Here is a 13,970-nt window from a genome sequence, read left to right as displayed (position 1 = left end):
CCACCACCATGATACACACCTGTAATCCCAGCTACTCCAAAGGCTGAATCAGGAGGATCACAAAGTCAAGGCCAGACTAGGCAACTTAGCAGGACTATGTCTCAAAATTAAAAAATCTAAATAAGCTGGAGATATATGTAGCTTAATGGCAGAGTACTTGCTAAAAGGTTAGGATTCTTTAGTTCAACCCTCAGTACCAAAAAACGATAGGTCTGAGTTTAATTGGATTTATTTATATATTGAAATTATTTGTATATTTATCTGTATAATTGTCTTTCTCACTAAGAAACCCCGGTCCATAGCATGGGACTAAAGTAGAGAAGGCAACAGATGGTTTCAATCAATTGCTTGAAACTATTCCTTCAATGGCACTTATATCTTAGAAGAATAGATGAATGGATTTTTTTTAATGCGTGTTAGGATCAACAAAATTATGGTATGCTGTTGGAGAACTAAAGATGGAGCCTACCACAAGGCTTAAGGTACTTCAAAGGAACCAGTAAGTGAACAAGATTCATTGGCATTTAGCTTTTGAGTTTAATATTAAAACATGAGGTTGTAATAACTTTATTTGTAGTGTTACTCGGAAGTCTGGTGAGCCTGGTAAAGAGGGCAGGCCAGAGAGATTATAATGGGCATCAAAAATGAAAATGCTAGGAACAAATACTTATGTTCTGTTTACAAAGGCTATTTTTATGATAAAAAGAGAGCAACAATGGTCTCTGAGAAAGAAGCTAGTATTTATTAAACACTTTCTGTGAACCAGTTACTTTTTTAATGAATAGGAAATTTGAGGCTTTGAGAAAAAACTTATCCATAGTTAATATAGCCCCAAACTTGATCTGACTGTTTCCAAACCCCATTCTCAATTTTACTACCACCCTAGGGGAGGGATTTCTTGATCCAAAAACTTGAACCTCAGTATTCTAGGAAACTGAATTTTTTTTACTAAAAAAGTGAAAATAAACTCAAAAACTTTAGCCCTGTGGTTAGGGGAAATAAAACATAAAAATTGAGTTATTGTTGAGTCAGGATAAAAAAAAAATTCATTTTGAAGTAGCCACAAAGAATTAGTCTTCTGCTTCTTAGAGTTACAAAGAACAGGAGTTGGTGGGCTTTGGATGATAAAGCAACCTCCTCATTTGTCACACAGGAGGAAACAGGCTAGGAGAAATGGCAGTGACACACTTTGGGATATGAGGGAGATCTGGCTGAGACAACTCTTCTACCGCTGCCTTCTTAAATCCTTGGTACCGCTCCAGAAGCCTGAACACAAAGGTCCAAAGTCTTTAGCCTGGCACCTCATCATCAAGTTATGCTTACCCTTTGGCTTCAGCTTTCTCTGTTCCTCTTTCTACTCCATTCTGAAGCATACTAATTTTTAAAAGCTTTTATTTTAGTCACTTCTTTATTTCCACACAGAGTGCACTTGCAAATCAGCTTTCTTCCTATTTTAAGCTGTATTTACCCTTTAAGATGCAGGTCTGGCCCCATTTTCTCCAAGAAGCCTTTACCAGCCCCCTAAAGCTGGGCTAGGTGGCCCTCTTGAGAGTTTTGGTTATTATTTGTCCTCCTGACCTCTGTCATAGTACTGATAGCATTGTGTTACAGTAGTGAATAACATTTACATAGGACTTCACTCTACTGTGGCCAGAGTGAGGGATGGCATGGGAATTATTGTGCTATGTAGTAAGTGGACACAAGAGACACAGTGTGCTGACATTAGCTTCAGAACATTTGTATAGAAAGAATTTATTGGAAACAAATTGGAAGGAGTGAGATTAAGAATTGAATCTGTCTTTGTATAGCACTTTACATAAAATCCAGAAAATATCTGTTGTCCACATCAGAGAAGTAGGGAGTGGGAAGGAGATGGAGATACAGAGGGGTGATAAAGTATTTGTGAACCCCAGTCAAGATCCTATTTGATGCCATCTCCTTCATGAAGTCATGCGTGATGTAATCCCTTCTTCACCCCAACAAGGGACTCAAAGTACGTCTTCTGTCTGTCTCTGTTGTCTGCTTTGTACCCTTTTTATTCACATACCCCTCCTTGTTTATACTATATCGCATTGTATGTGAGCATACCTTTCTATTTTAGTTATTTTTAAAGTTTATACAACTTTTAGCATGGATTCTGATACAGGGTGATTAGTAGATAAAAACTATTAAATGTTGAATGAATGGTTGGATTAAGCCAGTGCTTCTCAGTCTGGGCTGTGTTTTTTAATCACCTTCGGAGAATTTAAGAAATATTGACTTCAAAGTTACAGAAATTGTGATTTCATTTATCAGGGATGAGAACAGACTTTTTTTTTTTAGTGGTATACTGGGGGTAGAACCCAGAGGCTTTCTACTTCCGGGCTATACTCCCAGACCTATTTTTATATTTTTTATTTGGAATTTATTTTATTAATTTATATTAATTTATTAATCATTTTAATTAACTATTTATTTTAGTACTTTATTAATTATTTATTTTATATTTTTTATTTATTAGGGTCTCACTAAGTTGCTGAGAGCCTCATTAAGTAGCTGAGGCTGGCTTTGAACCTGCGTGATCCTCCTGTCTTAGCCTCCCAAGCACGGGGATTACAAGAGTGCAACACCACACCCAGCTCAGACTTTTTTTTTTTAATTCCTGAGTTTTGGAACACCTACATTAGGTTCTTTGTTTGAACAGTGGTTCCCAAATTGCAGATTTCTACACCAGCAGCAACAGTACCTCCCAGCAACTTGTTAGAAATGCAAATCCTTGGGCCTTATACTTGATCCAGGGAATGAGAAACCCTGGAAGAAGACCACAAAAGTTCTTGTGTTCAAGTCCAGCACATGATCCTCTTTAGTGTAGAGTTTAAGAACTATTGGTTTAAAACAAAAGAACTGTGTCCCTTAAATAAAGTATCAACTAAGAGGAAAATCTACACATTATAGTCATTCTAAAAGGTTGTACCAAATTGAAGCACTGCTCTACATAAAAGAGGGCACCTCACAAACATGATAGAATTGTGCTTAGTTTCCCTTGTGCAACCAAGTATTACATTTTATAACTTTTTTCAATATGTTTATTAGTTTTCTATATGAAATTCTATCTGTTGAGGGGACTGGATTTTATAATAATCTAAATAAAATAGGCTATGTTAGGAAAAGCATGTGAAAAGTCTGGCATTGGGTAAGGAAGCCTCAGAGTCAAGAATATCTTTCCATAGTTTCCTATCATAGAAAAAAGTCTAACTTTTTTTTTTTGACAGTAACATTTTCTCTCTCTCTCTCTCTCTCTCTTTTTTTTTCCATGCTTTTGACTGTGTGCCACTTGATAGCTCTGTCTATTCCTATGGAAACCAAGTTAGTAGATGGAGCCAAGACTTGGAGGAGGCATTGGGGAGAAATATTAGAAGAGTTCAGCCACAGAGCAACTAAAGATGTTGCCTTTCCTTCAGTCAAATCCTCTTTGAGAGCCAGAATCTGTTTCAAGCCAGAGAGATGTTCTTGGCTGATGGATTGTCTAGCTGCTCTGCCAGATGGATGTGCATCCTAAACTTGGAAAATAACAAATAAAGCTCCTGTTCTGCCTTTGAAGCACCATTCTTAGTTTGTGCTTAGAGAAGTCTCTAATAACTTTTCAAAGATCTTCTTAAGATGGCAAGTTTAGTGATATAGTTACCATCATGAGTAATTAGAAATTTTAGCTATAAAACACAGTATTTAAGCTTGACAATTCAAAGTTTAAGGAAAGAAGGAGAAATGTCTCTCACTAGAGAATGCAATGCAGATTTAATTTCATTTCTGCAGCTTAGTGAGTTCATGTCTTTCAATAACTTGATTTCTTATTCATTTGCTATCTTATAGAAAGTTACTCTAAGAAACCAGAGTATAGCCAGACACCTAAATCAATTAAGACAGGGAAGTTATCTAAAGACAGAAGCATTTATATTGGTAGTGGTACCTCATGATCTAGGTTTAAAAAAAAACTAGATTGTATCATATAGAACCATTCCTTTGAATACTTATGCTTAAATTTCAAGTGAGATGAAGATATTCATACTTCTAGCTTATTTATTCATTTATTTATTTGCGGTACTAGTGATGGAACACGGGGGCATTCTACCTCTAGGCTACACCCCCAGCCTTATTTTTTAGTTTTTATTTTGAAACAGGGTCTCACTGAGTTGCAAAGGGCCTCACTAAGTAGCTGAAGCTCTCTACAAACCACAATTCTCCTGTGTCAGCCTCCCAATGCTGGGAACTATAAGCATGTACCACCACGCCCAGCTATGTATTTTTATTTCAAAATAATAAAAAATGGTTGCCTTTGGAGGAAAACATTGAGGCAACTATTAATATAGATGACCCATAAACCTAGATCTTGAATTTAGCTATCCAATCTTCAGATCTATATTCTTCTTTTCTAGATATTTCTATATAGATTCTCCTCAAATGCTTCAAATTTCACAGTAAAAGATAAAACAGAACCCTAAAATATTCATCTCTAACCTAATTTTCCTTCCATCTTTTCAGTTGTATTGGTGCCACTCTCCATCTTTTACCCATTCAGGAATCCTTTTATATATTTCCCTAATCTGTTTCTTATTTCCAATATTTTTTGGTGGGGAGGAGTACTTGGGATCAAACCCAGGGATGTCCTACTTCTGAGCTGCATCCCCAATCCTTTTTTTTTTTTTTTTTTTTTTTTTGAAACGGGATGGCTTGAACAAGCCATTATTTCTCACAGTCTGGATGCTGGAGTCCAAGGTCACGGCATTAGCAGATACGGTGTCTGGCTAGGGCCTGCTTCCTGATGTGTAGATGGCTGTCTTCACACTGTATCCTCACATGGCAGGAAGGAGTAGAGGACTTCCCCCGGCCTCTTATAAGAGCACTAATTCCATTAATGAGGGCTCCACTCTCACAGCCTAGTCACTGCCCAGTGGTTCCACTTCCCAACACATTGACAGTTAGAATGTCAATATATGAATTTGGAGGGAAATACATCCAGTCTGTAGCCCTCTCCTTTACTGATTTAGTCTCCTTATACTATATTAGACAGCTTACTTTCTAGCTTCTATCCTTTATTCCATATTATAATAATATAAGACTATTTGTAGAACCTGAGATTTGATTTTACCTCTGTCCAAGTTAAGAAGTTAGTTTGTTTCTATTTCATGAATGCTAACAGTAGACACAAGACTCCAGGGTCAAAGAAAAAGGAGTTTATTATTCAGAGTATAGCAAAAAGCACAAGCACCTATGTGTTTGCATTGGCTTCCCTTACCCCCCCAAAACATGGAGAACTAACTACATAGAGCCAGATGGATGCTGCACAGTGGGTTTCCATCCCAACTGAACAACACTGAAGTTCACAAATAACCATTTTATAATAAACCGTAAATAAGCCCAGAGGAAACAGGACTCATCCCTTTTGTTGCTTGTTGTGAACACAACCATAAGAAGTTTCCTAGGTCAAGAGTGGTCAGCACTTTGCATCCTTCACAAACACAGTAAGAACGTGTGTGGATGCTTCGGGCCCATGTTAGCCTGCCTCTCCCAACAACCCGTCCCTCAGCCCTACATTTTCTTGACATGAGTATGTCATTCCATCAGCCATTCTGATTAATTTGACCAACAAGGGCTATGACCAAATCTCTTTAATTAGTCTTATACAGCATTTAATTAGCAGCACTCCCAGTGGCAAGATGAAAAAATTTTTTTGCAATATTGATTTCAACTACTTCCAGTGTTTTCACTCCACCTTAAGTTCTAAATCAAGGGACAAGGTTCTCATTGCTCTTGCTGTTCATTTCTGCTTTGAAGATTTTTTGGCTTAGCAACCACAAGCACATTGCCTTTCGGCTTGCTGCCCTATCATCATGCTAACATCCCTTCCTCTGCTGCCCCCAGGAAGGAAAGAAAGACCAAAGCCTTATTTGGGCAGCAAGCTTTAATCCTGCCCCTCACCACTCAGGTTCATTAGGCTGGCGGAATCTCTTACACCCTCCACCTCACCCACCACTTGGCCATGACCTCAGGGAGTCTTCTCATTCCTGAACCCAAGGGTGCCTGAGGATGTGTCTTTAGTGCCCCTTCCTTGTGTGTGTGTGTGTGTGTGTGTGTGTGTGTGTGTGTGTTACTGGGGATTGAACCCAGGGGCCTTCTACCTCTGAAATGCAATCACAGCCCTAACTTTAATTTTTGAAACAGAGTCTCACTGTGTTGCAGAGAGCCTCACAAAATTGCTGAGGCTGGCCACAAACCTGTGGTCCTTCTGTCTCAGCATCCCAAGTACTGGGATCACAGGTATGCATTACCACACCCAGCTCCCTTACTCCTCAGGAAAACTATGTCAAGCATTTCATACTCTTTTATTGTCATGTTTGTTCTAGGATTTAATTTTACCCTATTTACAAGGTAACTAGTTAACTGCAAAAGACACAAAACTCCCAGCAGAGAGTACTGGGGATAGAACCCTTCTACCTCCCAGACCTATTTTATATTTTTATTTGGAAACTGGGTCTCTTAAGCCAGCGCGGCTGGCTTCGAACCTGCACGATCTTCCTGTCTCCACCTCCAAAGCGCGGGGATTACAAGCATGCACCACTACGCCTGGCTCCATTTCAATTTTAAATTATATGTTTTGGTATATAATATGGTCGGCATTTAGAATGAAATATAACATAAAGCCTTCTTTACATTTGTATGTGCTATTATAAATATAGTTATAATATTTCCAGGAAAAGGTTATAATAAGCCTATAAGTGAACAAAAATATAGCAGACATTTGTATATAAATGAAAGATGATTTGCTCCCCAAGTACAGTGAGGTATGTAAGCACAGGTGGCACAGAGAAAACAAAAATGCCAAAAGATTAATGCAGGAGCACGTAGGTCCCAATGTGTTGTTTTTGGTAAAACATTCTGCTCCTTTGATATTATGGTGAGGAAAGGGCCACTGTAGGCAGTGTTAGCCAAGTATTAGGCATCAAAGACTGTTAAAGGAATATTTTTTTTCACCTGAAGATGAGAATAATATAGGTTTCTAGTGGCCAGATATAGAAAATATGGTAGCTATGTGGGGAGGAAATGGCCAGGGAGGGATATTCAGAATATTTTGAAGATCAGCTGCAGATTGTCTACAAGTTAAGTAATAAAGACACTCCCTAGGAACAGATAGAAGTCATGAAGAATATGATTTCAGGAAGACATATGGCCCAGGAAGACACTCCCTTCCACTGAGTGACTGAAAGGTAATTGTACTTTTGCTAAAGCAAGGGAGATGCTTTTAAGTTTTGGGTGCTCTTTGCCGTAATATCAGACTATAGCTTTAGAGGAATCTGTTTGTCTAGGTAAGTAGCAGGAACAGGGAAAAATCCATGTCTTGGGACCAAAAAGCTACCCATTGCTGAGTGGCAGTAACTCTGCTATCCCTATTATCATTGGAGACAGGGCTTACAAGAAATCAAACCATATGCTTTTACTAGACTAGAAGCTAGATATAAACAAAGAGAATGGTGAACAAAGACATGGAAGACAAACAAAAACAACAGCAATCTTCTTTTTTAAATCCACCTGTAAACAAAAAATTCCAACTTATATGAAGAAATCCAATGTCAAAAGAGCTAAAAGGATGAGCTGTGCAAAGATATTTGCAAAACCAACTAAGTTAGTATCCAGAAGATGTAAAGAGCTCCAGTAAAAAAAAAAAAAAAGGATAAATAAACAAATTAGTTAAAAAAAAAGGTTATTCACAGAAGAAACAAATAGCCAACAATATATCTCAGTTCAATTAAGGAAATGCAAAGTAAATTTATGATAAAGCACAACTGTATACCAGTTAGACTGGCAAAAGTTAACAAGTCTGACAAAACAAGGTGTGATAAGGATGTGCAGAAACAGGAATTCTTATATGTTAGAGATGGGGATGCATGTTGGAGTAGCAATTTTAGAGATCCCAGAAGTTTCAGAATTTTTTGTACATTTTCCAGGAGATATATAAGAAAATTCATTACAGTACTGTTCAAAATAGTGAAAAATGAGAAAACATGCCAAATATTCACCTAGAGAATAAATACATTTTTTCATATGACAGGATATTTAATGACAATGAAAATCCATGAACCAAAGCAACTTGAGTAAATTTTTCAAAATATTGCTTTGAGCAAAAGATGACTGGTGCCAGGCATGGTGTCATATGCTTATAAGCCCAGCATTTGGGAGGCTGAGATAGGAAAATTGTGGTTTGAAGACAGCCTCAGCTACTATTTAGTGAGGCCCTTTGCAACTCATTGAGACCCTGTTTCAAAATAAAGAATTAAAAAAAACGGGGCTAGAGGTGTAGCTTGGAGGTAAAATGCCCCTGGATTCCATCTCCAGTACCACACACCAAAAAAAAGATGACTGATAATTCATATAAAACCATTTTTATAAAGATTTAAAACATGTAATCCAGCCGGGTGTGGTGGTGCATGCTTGTAATCCCCGCGCTTGGGAGGCAGAGACAGGAGGATCACGCTGGTTTGAAGCCAGCCGTGCTGGCTTAAAAGACCCTGTTTCCAAATAAAAAAATATAAAAAATAGGTCTGGGAGTGTGGCCCAGAGGTAGAAGGGTTTCCAGGAACCCCAGTACCACCAAAAACAAAAACAAACAAAAAACCCCAACATGTAATCCAGGCCTGGTAGTATATGCCTGTAATTCCAATACTTGGGAGGCTGAGACAGGAGGATCATGGTTTGCAGACAGCCTCACCTACTCAGTGAGACCCTCTGCAACTTAATGAGATCTTGTTTCAAAATAAGGAATAAAGCCGGGCGTGGTGGCGCACGCATGTAATCCCTGTGCTTGGGAGGCAGAGACAGGAAGATCGCGCAGGTTCGAAGCCAGCTGCCTGCACTGGCTTAGGAGACCCTGTTTCCAAATAAAAAATGTAAAAATAGGTCTGGGAGTGTAGCCTGGAGGTAGAAGGGCTTCCAGGAACTCCAGTACCAACAAAAAAATAAATAAATAAATAAGGAATAAGCCGGGCGTGGTGGCACATGCTTATAATCCCAGCATTCAGGAGGCTGAGACCAGAGGAGCGGTTCAAGGACAGCCTCAGCTACTTAGTGAGGCACTCCGAAACTTAGGGAGACCCCATTTCAAATTAATAAAAGAATAAAAATTAAGACAGGGAGTGTAGCTCAGAGGTCAAATGCCCCTGGGTTCCATCCCCAGACCCTCAAAAACAAATAAATAAATAAAAATAAAACAAAATAAGGAATAAAAAATAGGGCTGAGCTGTAGCTCAGAAGTAGAATGCCCCTGGGTTCCATCCTCAGTACTGCAAACACACACACACACACACACACACACACACACACACACACACGAATGTCTACTTTTTTGAGCTGGGCATAGTGGCACACATCTGTAATTCCATCTACTCAGAAGGCTCAGGCAGGAAGATCAAAAGCTCAAGGCCAGCTGGGGCAACTTAGACCCTGTCTCAAAATTACATTTTTTTTTAAAGGGGCTGGAGACTTAGCTCAGTGTATGAGGCCCTGGATTCAATCTCTAGTACCACAAAGAAAAAAGAAAAAGAAAAAAATATACACCTTTTTTTGTTACTGGGGATTGAACTAGTTATTCTGCCTCCAAACTAAACCCCAATCCCACTTATTTATGTATTTATTTATTTATTTGGTGCATTATCGTCATACAACTTAATGGGATACAAGATGGTAGAGGCATACATGCACATATCATTCATTTAGCCCTTCCCCACTTCCTACCCCATTACCTCTCCCCTCCCTCCTTCTCATGTTTGGCTTAGTGATTGATATGTTTGTGAATGTGCATCATGTACATTAGGGGATTTCTCTCTTCCCTCTACCTATCCCCCTCAGTTAGTTCACCTTATTTACTCCTCTATGGTTTCTCCTTTGTCTAGAGTTCCTCTTATGAAACTTTTCTCCCTAGTTTCCACATATTAGGTAGAACATCTGATTTCTTATTTTTTGTGATTGACTAATCTCACTTAGCATAATGTCCTCCAGTTCCATCCATTCCCCTGAAAATGACATATTTTGTTCTTCTTTATGGCTGAGTAAAATTCCATGGTGTACATATCCCATAGTTTTGTAATCTGTTCATCTGTTGATGGACATCTTGGCTGGTTCCATAGTTTGGCAATTGTGAATTGTGCAGCTACAAACAGAGATAAGCATGTACTAGTTTGGTAGTTTGGTTTCCATTCTTTTGCGTAGATATGCAGAAATGGTATTGCTGGGTCAAATGGTAAATTTGTTGCCATTCTTCTGAGGATCCTCCATATGGTTTTCCAAAGTGGTTGTACTAATTTGCAATCCCACCAACAATATCTTAGAGTTCCCACTTCTCCACACGCTTGCCAGCATTTGTTGCTGTTTGTGTTTTTTAATGATTGTCATTAGTTGGAGTTAGGTGATATCTCAGGGTAGTTTTGATTTGCATCTCTCTGATTGCTAATGATGTTGAACACTTTCTCATGCATTTATTGGCCATTTGAATTTCTTCTTTTGTGAAGTGACTATTTTGTTCACTTGCCCATTTTTTGATTGGGTTATTGTTTTCTTGGTGGTGAGTTTCTTGAGTTCTCTGTAGATTCTAAATAGAGGAGTACTTGGCAAAAATTTTCTCCCATTCTGTCAGCTCTGTTGAGGTTCTTGATAGCTCTCTTTGCTGTATATATTTGTTTGTTTGTTTGTTCATGTATGTATGTATTTATTTAGAAACAGGGTCTTGCCAAACTGTTAAGGGTCTCTTTTAGTTGCTGAGGTTAGCCTTGAACCTGTGATCCTCCTATCTCAGTCTCCCAAGTCCTTGGATTACAGGTGTGCACCACCACACCCAGTGAATAAACATTCTTTTGATTTATTATTTTCTTCTTATGCTGTTTTCTTTTTGTTTGCTTTTGTTTTTATTTTTTAACTTTTTATTGGTGCATTGTAGTCATACGTTTTAATGGAGTACAAGATTGTGGAGGCATACATGTACACATCACCCAATCAGCCCTTACCCCTTTCCTGCCCCATTCCCCCCATTCTCCTTCTCATGTTTGGCTTAGTGATTGACTTTGATATGTTTGTTAGTTTACATTAAGGACATTAGAGAAAGGAAAATACTAGTTTGGTGGAGTAAATTAAATTGTCAACCCTGTGAAGGTTGTTTGAAACTAGGAACCCATGTTAGAGGCTACTTTGCTTTCCATAAAGCACTCTTAACACACAAAACAAAATGTCTCAACATTTCCATGATATTGTTTGAAATGAGGAATTCTTCAGTTTTTAGGAATTTTCTAGTGATGCAAATACTTTGGGGAGAATTTGGAAGTTAATCATCTAGTATCATCTTTTAGGAGACCATAAAAACTGCCCCTGAGGTAAGAACTGCTTGTTTTAGTAACTGTTTTTATAATTTGGACTGGGTAGAAAACAACTGTTTCATGGGTTCCTAGGGTCAAACAACTTTCAGAGAGTTGACAATTTAACTTACTCCGCTAAACCAGTATCGTCCTTTTTCACGACACTGTAATGTTCTCCTGGCTTTGGAAGTCTGTAGCTCTTATTTTTGATTCTTTGCAATGTTAAATATTAAACCCAAGCCCTCACACATGCTAAGCAAATGCTCTACCACTGAGCTACAACCGCAGCCCTTCTCCTGATTTCAGTTCTCAAAGTTCTCTATTATTTCTGCCCATTCTCATAGATCAAATAGGCATATAATAGGCTTAATAAATTCTAGTCATGAGACTAAAGAGGTTCACCTTGATTCAAGTGAATTTCATTGTTTCTAGCATTAGCTATTCATAGATAATGCCTGATCGGTCTCTGTCCTTTAGAACAGAAGCCAGACAGTTAGTATAGCTGACTTCTCCCCAGTGTACCTATTGAGTGTGCTCTCTTGGTCCTGTGTTATCAGTATCTGTAGGCAGAAGATAGACATCTTTCTCAGTGTAAGAAAAAAAAACATTATTTATACCATTCCAAGTATTTTTACTTTTACCTTTTCCTGACCTTGGTTCTCTCCTTAATCACTAGCTGAATTACGAACACTACCAGCAAGTCTTTCTATCCACCTGCCCTCTAGCATGGGCCGTTCTTTGTTCCTCAGACCACCTATGTTCTGTGGCCTCCTACACACTGGAAAACTGTTCATAAATCACTAGCAAACATTTGCTGAACATTTGCTTTGTGCACTGTTCTGAGTACTTTATAAATATCTATTTCATTTCACATGCATAATAATTTTGGGTACTATTATTATCCCTGTTTTACAGATGAGGAAATCAATATACTGAAGGATACTTTATTTAATCTGTAAACATCTTCCAGATTCTTCAGTGAGAAGCAAAGATGTAATCTATGTCAAAGAGCTTTGTAATAAGTAAAGTGAAGTGCAAACATTGGATGACTGCTTGCTTTATAACAAAGCCCAGTGAATGTTTGTTGAATGAATGAATGAATGAGTAAATATTTTTGGCATGTACCATGTTTTGTGAAGGTAGAGCCCCAAGAATAATGTAAAACATAAATATGTCGAGCACTATGTTTGTAACTCAGTAGTCACACCGCACAATATATAATCTAGTTTCCTTCACCTTCTATTTCTTCTAATTTTATAATCAAAATGATTGTCTGATTGGATATATTTAAAAGGTCATGATAAGTTATTCTGTAATATTTGAAATGTTATGCTCAGAAAGGTCAAATCTTATTTTGGGGTATGAGGTGTCATATGGATTTGTTTTTCCCGGACACTTTCTTTTTTCAAAGAAAAGATGGCAGGAAATTTAGAGCAGGGTGCCCTCTTGAGGAAATTTTACCATGTTCCTTCTCAAGAGCTGACACGGAACACAATGAGAACTCAAGATAAATCATGTATACTACTAAGGAAGCTCAGAGAAATGAAGCATTTAATATTTTTAACAATATCCAAATATAATTATTTAAGACTTAAGGTTCTAACCTGTTAGGATCTAATATTATAACTATAAATAAGAGCTTTTAAATAAAAACAAAAACGTGTGGAAAATATTTCATGTCTTCATACTCACTCAGCTCTTCACGTATCTACTTACATTTTTGTTCCAGGAACAAAAAAGCACCTGTTTTGTTCCAGGAACCATGCTAAGCACGGCAGTCAATGAGACATAGCCTCTGCCTTTGTAGGGCTTGCAGTTTGTGAGGAAGATCCCAGGAAATAGGTACATAACTGCAGACTGCAGAAAGCACCGTGAAGGAAATGTAAAGATACTAGAATAAAGATTAACAAAGTAGGTTTTACTTGGGGCATTCAGGAAATGTCCCTCTGCGAGGAAATAATTGAGCTGAGTTACCTTGCTTTGCAGTCATTTCCAGGCCTACTTGTCTAATGTAGATAGTCTGATAAACCCTCTGTCCTGGCCTCCATCTCACCTCTTCTTACCACACTGTTGCTCTAACCAGTCTGCTTGCCTCGCATACTTCAACTTGAATTAACAGATGTGCGTCCTTATGCTAAGAGGTCCCAGATACTCCTGCCTGCCACTATGCTTTGTGTAGGGAGAGACGGACTGGCAGGAAGTAGGCAGAAAACCCGATCGTGCATTGCTCTTTGGTGGTGGAGACCATTCTTCCACACCTGTAGAGCCTACAACCAGAATTGGAAGAAGGGAATTTGACCTCAGGAAAGACCTGGAAGGAACTATTTTTAGAGTGTTTTGTTTCAAAGTTTCTATATTACACAGACTTACTACATAATGTTGGCCTGCATCTCCAACATTGTATTATTACACTAGACCTTGTACCTAAGCTTTCTTAAGATGGTTGATTCTATCAGATAAGAAGATTTAATTGATATGGAGAGTATTGCCCCAAAGTGGATGGCCTCCAGTGACTCCTGGATTGGAGTTTAGGTTAATCTGTTTGAATCTGGAAGACAAACTTTGAATAAGCTTCTTCTCCTTTCATTGTATCTATAA

The 13,970-nt window shown here is 38.2% G+C and overlaps 1 protein-coding gene across 1 annotated transcript in view; it reads left to right on the top strand.

Moving 5' to 3' along the window:
* Positions 1-13,970, top strand: part of INVS (inversin) — a gene marked incomplete at its 3' end in the record, with an annotated part of 146,942 nt that overhangs the window by 71,629 nt on the left and 61,343 nt on the right. The gene's annotated exons all lie outside the window — the stretch shown is intronic.

Source organism: Muscardinus avellanarius (assembly GCF_963383645.1).
Source record: "Muscardinus avellanarius genome assembly, chromosome: 13".
NCBI classification, from domain to species: Eukaryota; Metazoa; Chordata; class Mammalia; order Rodentia; family Gliridae; genus Muscardinus; species Muscardinus avellanarius.
Note: the sequence above shows the minus strand (reverse complement) of the source record. Positions and strands in the feature narration are given on the sequence as shown.